The 6,869-nt window shown below is 38.8% G+C and overlaps 1 pseudogene; it reads right to left on the bottom strand.

Moving 5' to 3' along the window:
- Window positions 1–1,565: 1,565 nt before the first annotated feature.
- On the bottom strand, window positions 1,566–6,869 carry LOC104591970 (auxin response factor 3 pseudogene; annotated as a pseudogene).

The following is a 6,869-nucleotide window of genomic DNA, read 5'->3' as shown; positions in this document are numbered from 1 at the left end:
TCACCTATTTAAGGCATCTCCTCCTCAAGGTCAAAGATCTTTAGCTCCTTAACTCTCTGGCTGTATTGCCACCTAACTGTTCTCTTCGGCTCAAACCAACTCATCCACTAAAGCTCGGCCCGACCAATTTCATCCTCTTATTACTGAGTTAAGCGTTAGAGTGCCTTCTCAGGGATCATTTCTTCGGGCCTCTAATTCTTTCTCTGCCTGTAGATCTCTTCGATGCATGACTTTATCCTTCCACTTCGGCTCCTTTTAATTCGTAAAATCTTATCTATTACTTATTCAATTTGAAACACCTCAAATCTTAGTAGGTAGCAGTGTCAAATAGCTTATTTGGTAAGGTCTCTCGCTAGTTTTACTAAAGGCTTGGACAAAATCCCAATGATTAGCGGGGTTATGGGTATGGGGACTAGAGCTGTAAATTGAGTGGGTTGGGTCAAATTTAAGTTCAACCCAAGACCAACCCTAGGAATTAGACTTGAGGTCCGAATCCAGATTGATCTGCATATTGCGTCTGTTGCTGGGTTATCGACTCACTGCATGTTTTCTTTGAAGAAAACAATCGGTTTATAATTTATTTGATGGTTCGGGGGCATCTTGATTTAGTGGTTTCTTGATCAAGAAAAAGAAGAGAATTAAATTGGTGATTCATAGGGGTGGCCACGAGTCGAACCTTTTATGAGTTATTTGAGCTCGGTTTGTGAAAAACTCGATTTGGTTCAGCTCGATTTAAATCGAGTTTCGAGCTGAGTTCGAACCCAATATATAGACTCGTTTGTTAATCGAGCACAGCTCAAGCTCAGTAAAACTCGACTCATAAGGCTCGCGGTATTAAATAAATAAATTTTATTATATATATACATATAAATATATATAATAATAATTTTATTACATATACAATAATATTTTTATTTTTCATGTATAATAGTATATAATTTCTACAATTATTAATTTTTGTCTAAAAAATAAAAAAATAATTTTATACATATAATTTTTATTTTTCAAAAAAACTCAACTTATAGTCGAACTCAAACCAAGCTTGAACTTGCGAACTATAAATCAAGCTGAACTCAAATAGTCTAAGTACTCAACTCGACTCGGCTTGAATCCACTATTGAGTTGTTAATGCCAATCTCCAGGGAAAAAGAAAATAATTAAACGAACTCTCAAGTCTTGTAGACCAGAAAGGATAAAACCAAAATACTCCACTTAATAATTATGCGTTGACATAAAACATCTTTTTTTTCTTATCAAATGGTAATTGTCTAAAACTCACCATGACTTTTCAGTATTTCTCCTAAACTCACTCTAACTTTTCAAAACGTTTAAAACTCACCATGTCAGTGAGTTATTATTTTCCAAAACTCACATTCCGTTAAAGTAGCATTAATATTCACTAACAGAAGTTGTTCATGTCCGCATAAATACAATTATCATGATCAAATTACCCCTAAGCGGCGAATTAGAGAAAAAAAGGTTCACTTAGGGTTTCTCTCTCCTGCAGGCGTCGACTGTAATAACCGTGGGAACTGAGTGAGAAGTTGTCCACGTCAGCATAAAACTCACATCCCGGCGAAGGATTTTAGTGTTTTTGCTTCAAAGAACAAGAAGCGTCCGAATGGCTCACGAGTACTGAAATCCAAAATTTCTTGACCTTGCAAGACCTTCTGGAACCTATTTCATTAGGAACTGGAAAATCTGAAAAACCTATTTCATTAGGAACTGGAAAATCTGGTTTGGATGAAGGCAGAGTCATAATGGTTTTTTTTGAACCAATGCAAACAAACTGCTGTAAGCTGAAACTGGACCCAATGGCTCAATCTCCCATGGAGAAACCCTACTGTGCCGATTTGTCTCAAGATCATCATCTCACCTCACCAATAGGCATCTCCATTTTGAGCCAGGCCATCTAACAGGATCCATATCATTCATCCCAGTTACTAGACAAGTGTATCTTCGCTATGCTGCATCTTCAGATGCAAACCTCATTTTGAACTTCATTCCAATAGAAAATGGCTGATTAACAAATGTTGTATCTTCGCTCTACTGCATCCTAGTTACCAGACCTCATTTTGAACTACATTTCAAACCTCTGAAAAAGAGGACATCATCCCCAGAGACTAGCTTCTTCTTATTGACAAATGCACTCCATTCAGTTGTAAGCAAATGTCTCTGTGGCCGACCCCTGTAGATGTGCCGAAACTTCCACTCTACACCTTGTAAATCTTTTGCTACAAGCTCTTGGGATGGTCTTTGTTGCTTATAATCCAGAGGGGGGAAGCAATCTTCGGCGGCTCATCGAGGAACGGAGAACCCTCCATGAGTGCTTATATTAGAAGCAGTGAGGGTTTTGCAGAACATGTGAGGCGTTGTCAGCTTGGCCGAACCTTCAATTTCCTCGTCTTCACCATCAACTTCCATATCTCCTCTCAGCAGTTTCTGCACAATCTCAGTTTCAGGAAGCAGGGAGGCCTGTGCGTAAACTTCATCCGTGGAAACTTCCGCATGAAGCTTGACGTCGACGACGCGGCAGAACACATGAGGCGGAAGATTATAAATCGTCGCCGGAAATTCCGAAATATGCTCCAAGTGCCCCTGCAGCAAGTAAACAACATCACTTCCTTTCTTCGGCAACGATATAAGCGGCCTTCCTTTCTTCGGCAACGATATAAGCGGCCCCGCACAAGCATGCCAGAGCTCCAAATGGACACCTGCCAACGACGACAACGAACATAATGAAGCTGACGTGGAAGACGCCAATGACGAAGAAGAAGGCGACGAGAGCGAAGCGGGTCCGCTCTCCACCACCACTACCGAAGCGGCGTACTCGTCGTCGGTACGGTGTTGAGATCAATAACACCCCATGAAACCAGAACCTCTAGAAATCAAATGAGAGCAAACAAAAAGCAGCGGAACAGTAGTAGTGGTGGTGGTGGGTTGCGGGGAAGGTGATGGATAAGGCACCCAGACCCTGAGAGGCCGCTGCTAAACCTGCTTGAACAGTCTAATTTCTTTAGGTAAAATGGTAATATACGTAGTCTGTTTAGAGTTTAAGAGAAATGCTGAAAATTCATTGTGAATTTTAGACAATTTCCCTTTATCAAAAGATTATGAGGCCCGCTGCCCACCGTAAAGATTATTAGGAATTTACCAGACTGCTAAACCAATAAGACCCAGATAAAACTAACAATTATAACGGGGAAGAAGAAATAACAATTCCTAATATAGTTCCCTCAGAATATGATGCCTCTGAAAGTAGATGGTCCGGAGTGAAATTTGGCAATATCATTGTGAAACTCAAAAGAATCTTTATCTGTAATGGATGTAAATGTGAATTTTAATAAAGGATATATTGTTTTTTAGGAGAATGACCGTTCAACCCAGAGTCAAAATTTTTAGGCTTAAAGTACAGTTGGGGTGGGTGCCAGTTCGGAATTGACACCAATTCATAGTAACTCTGCAGTGGAAATCAAAATTTTCTATTGAGCCTGTTTGTACTTCTCCCATTTTTTTTATCAAAATCTTATTTCTTTTTTATCGAGTACTTTTACATATTATTATCAATGTAAATATATATTGGTCTGTACTTTTCATACTTTTACATCTTATTATTAATGTAAATATATATTGGTCTATCATTTGTCAATGCAAAAATGTAATATTGACAAATACAGGCAAAAGTGAACCAGAGTTTAAATGTAACCTAAACCGGAATTTACACTCTTTGCAAATTTCCAAACGCAGCCTATAAAATCCGGCCTTCTGAGTATCGGAGGTGTTCATGCTGTTGAAATTGATACCAACGTGGTTCCCATCCGGATCGTTGGTTCCTGGGGTTTAGCCAGTATCGAATTCAACAGCTAAGATAGGAGCAAAGGAAGGCCGGGTGGAGTTGGGAAATAGACCGAAGTATTGGGGCGAAGTGTCATATAATGTGATAGAGAGGAAGAAAGCAAGACCATAACCAGGGCTTGGGCCGACTGGAGGGAGGATGGAGAAAACAAATGAAGTCGAGAAGGGTAAGAGATTAGAGTTGTTTTTCATGCGGATTGGATGGAGTACTCATGAGAGGCCTTTGTTAATTTAATGACAGAGGAATCAACTCGGGCATCCCAACGAGTGTAAGATTCGTTGTGTCATTGAAGGATTTGAAGAGAAGAGGAAATCAACAGAGAAAGCGGAGGAGATGAAAAGGTGGACGAGGAGCAGACGGTACAGGTAAAACATCATCCGTCAGTTCTTCTTCACCATTCACCGGAGAGAGAGAAGTCATTGGGGGCATGGTTCATACATGCTATGAAATCAAAGTCTTCTTTAACATTTGAGTCTCTAGCCGTACAGATGTCAGGTAGAGATCCATCGTGGATGCACTTGTAGTTCCCCTCTCTCCCGTGTGTCAAACATGGAAGCTTCGGCTTTATCATTCGTCAACTACAATTTACTTGTTTAAATTGGTATTTAAGAAAGGACCCTAATTGTTGGGATCCGAATGGTTGTTATTCATTAGATTGGAACCACTTTGCCAGGTGGCAAGAAAACACGAAACCAATTGGACAAAAAGTTAACAAAATTGTGAACTAGAATAATATATACTCGCCTTTTTTTCTATAAAGAAGGAAACCAAGCTTTTTAAGTCTTAATATTTAGGCTCCGTTCACTTCTTGCTATATAAGTTATTTATGCAGGTAAATGCACTTACGTGGTAAATGTTTCTTGGGAGACATTTACTCTGGTAAGTGCATTTAGTCATGCTTTTTTATTTCTAAGGGAAATTGTCTGAAACTCACCATGTCAGTAAGTTTTTATTTTTCAAAGCTCACCTTTCGTTAGTGCATCGTTAATGATTCTTGGTAGAAGTGTCAATGTCAGCATAAATAACAAATTTCATGACCAAATTACCTTTGATTGGTGAGTTAGAGGAAAAATGGTCTTTTTCAGTTTTCAATTTTCTTGTTTTTTTTTTTTTGCATCTTTATGTTTTGTTATAATTTCCACTATTTTTTTATAATTTCTGTTTTTTTTTCACATTTTTATTTTCTACAATCTATAAATTTCTGGTGTTTTTTTACAAATTTTATTTTTCAATTTCTATAGTTTCTATAATTTGAAAATAATTTCATGACCAAATTAGCCTTGAATGGTGAACTTTTTCCTTTTTTCTAATCAAAATATTAAAGTGGTAGTATATTAACACCCATTGATTTATTTTGTATATATTTTGTATTTTTCTATGAAAGTTAAAATGGTAATATATTAACGCCCGTTGGTCTTTTTAACGTCAAGTTAGTGACATGGTGAGTTTTAGACATTTTGAAAAGTTGTGGTGAGTTCAAGAGATGCTGAAAACTCACTATGAGTTTTACACAATTTCCCTATTTCTAAAGTAAATAAGACAATGGCCGTTTTAACCACAAAAATTCATTATTAAAAGGGGCATTTTTGTTTCATTCAAGTATTGACAATTTTTCCAAGATAGGAAAGTTATTTACCATGAATAAAAAAAAAGTTATTTACCTACCTAAGAAATATGTATCACTTACCCAAATACCCTAAAAAATAAAATTTCCCCTATCACCACATAAATCTGAAACTAGAAATAACAGAACAACAAAATAACCACAGCAGTGACTAGATACATTCTACCCTACGGACAGAGTGGTACCACAGCTGTGGGGCCCACATCAATGTTCTCTACACTCCCCCTCAAGTTGGGAGTATATGTTCATCATTCCCAGCTTGGATAGATCCGCCTCTAACTTCTATATTGATACGGCTTTAGTAAGAATGTCAGCTAGTTGCATACTGGATGTGATGTAAGGGAGGCATACTTCTTCAGATGAGACCCTCTCTCACACAAAATGGCGGTCAACTTCAATGTGTTTGGTTCTGTCATGCTGTACTGAATTATTTGCTATATTAATGGCGGCTTGATTATCACAATACAACATCAGGGGCTTCTCATACTCAATACCCAACACCTCAAGTAGATATCTTAGCCACAGGATTTCAGCCACTCCATTGGCCATGGACCTGTATTCTGCTTCAGCACTTGACCGGGAGACCACATTTTGTTTCTTACTTCTCCAGGAGACAAGGTTTCCTCCCACAAGGGCACAATATCCCGAGGTAGACCTTCTGTCATCAACACTCCCAGCCCAATCTGCATCACTATAAACCTCCACCTTCATGTGATTGTTGTTCTTGAAAAGTATACCCCTACCTGGGCATCTCTTCAAGTAGGCTAAGATTCTTTCTGCCGCAAGAAGATGTGTGGTTCTAGGAGAATGCATGTATTGGATGACAACACTAACAGCATAAGTAATATCTGGCCGAGCGAGGCAGAGATATATGAGCTTTCCTACTAGTTGTTGGAACATAACTTTGTTTTCAAGAAGCTCCCCACTCTCGGCACTAATCCTGTGATTCTGTTCAATTGGTGTATTTGCAGGCTTGACACCTAACTTTCCAGTTTCTGCCAACAGGTCTAGGACATATTTCCTTTGAGATATAAAGATCCCCTGTTTGGATCTAGCAACCTCAATACCCAAAAAATACCGGAGTACACCAAGGTCCTTCACCTCAAATTCTTGGTGAAGAAGCTGTTTAAGAGACTCAATCTCATGGCTATCATTCCCTGTGACCACAACATCATCAACATATACTGCCAACAGTGTCAAAGAGGACTCCACCCTCTTGATGAATAGGGTATGATCTGACTGGGCCTGTACATATCCAAACTTCACAAGTGCTAGTCTGAATCTATCGAACCAAGCCCTCGGTGACTGTTTCAAACCATACAAAACCTTGTTGAGCCGGCAGTCCTTCTTACCTACTTCTGCATCATAGAAGCCAGGAGGCAAACACAT

The sequence above is a fragment of the Nelumbo nucifera genome, chromosome 4, assembly GCF_055504915.1.
Source record: "Nelumbo nucifera cultivar China Antique chromosome 4, China Antique-T2T, whole genome shotgun sequence".
Classification (NCBI taxonomy): Eukaryota; Viridiplantae; Streptophyta; class Magnoliopsida; order Proteales; family Nelumbonaceae; genus Nelumbo; species Nelumbo nucifera.
This window is presented reverse-complemented; position numbering and strand designations above follow the sequence as displayed.